The sequence below is a fragment of the Oryzias melastigma genome, linkage group LG20 (genome assembly GCF_002922805.2).
Source record: "Oryzias melastigma strain HK-1 linkage group LG20, ASM292280v2, whole genome shotgun sequence".
Taxonomy (NCBI): domain Eukaryota; kingdom Metazoa; phylum Chordata; class Actinopteri; order Beloniformes; family Adrianichthyidae; genus Oryzias; species Oryzias melastigma.
Genome location: NC_050531.1, coordinates 25624974 through 25625951, shown reverse-complemented (window position 1 = coordinate 25625951; position 978 = coordinate 25624974).

The window sequence follows — 978 nt, the reverse complement described above, 5'->3', positions numbered from 1 at the left end:
CTGTCGGTACCAAATAAACCTGCTGCACTTGGATCCAGGCGTCTGCCCATTTATGACAGTATATCTATTTTTACCGTATTTTTGATTTACAAACAAAAGAAACTGCTGAGATGTAACCATGTGTAGTTTATAAAGCTACATTAGGAATATTATGCTGTTACTGTGGGTAACAATGCACAGGGGAGGATGCTGTACATCACCTGGTGATGTACCAGGTGATGTACGGCATCACCTGGTGATGTACCAGGGGTCCGTTTCAAGAAGCAGGTTCTGTTGAAACTCTGAGTTTGTGAACTCCAAATTCAGTAAAACTCTGAGTTTTCGGGTTCAGAAAGAGAGATAACTCAAGCCCACAAAAATGGGCGAAACCAAGCCCGTTCCAAGAAGCGGGTTAAGCTGAACTCAGAATCAATCACTATGGTAACTGAGTCTGTGAACGAAACCTGGTCGGTAGCAGGTTTTCTTCAGGAAACTTAGAGTTCTCTGAGGTCTCCGCCCCTTTTTAAAGTGAAAGATGTTCAAATATGAGTTCCTCATTAACTTTTAGAGAACATTCACATTAGAGACGTCACGTTTTCACCACGTAGAAACCAAAATGACATGTTCATTCATAGAGGATCATGTAGAGAGGAGGCTGATTAATCCAGAGGAAATGTTATTTATGTCTGGAGAGGATTTGGAGGACACGAGTCGACTGACTGCAGTTTCCTGATTCATTTTTATTTCAGAGATATTATAAATAGTGAGTTTTCTTTTCCTCATTTTAAATAGCAGAAATTTCAAACACTGGAAAGTCGTATCAACTCATCTTCTGTGCCATCAGAAATGAGACAGATGTTAGCTCGGTTGACAGCAAAGCTGCCTCCCGCTACGGAGAACAGACTTCAAGTTCCTGCTACAATAAATGCTTTTATGCCCGAAAAAACTTTTCAGTGAATATTTTTTAAGTCTTGAGAATTGAAATTAAATAAATACTTA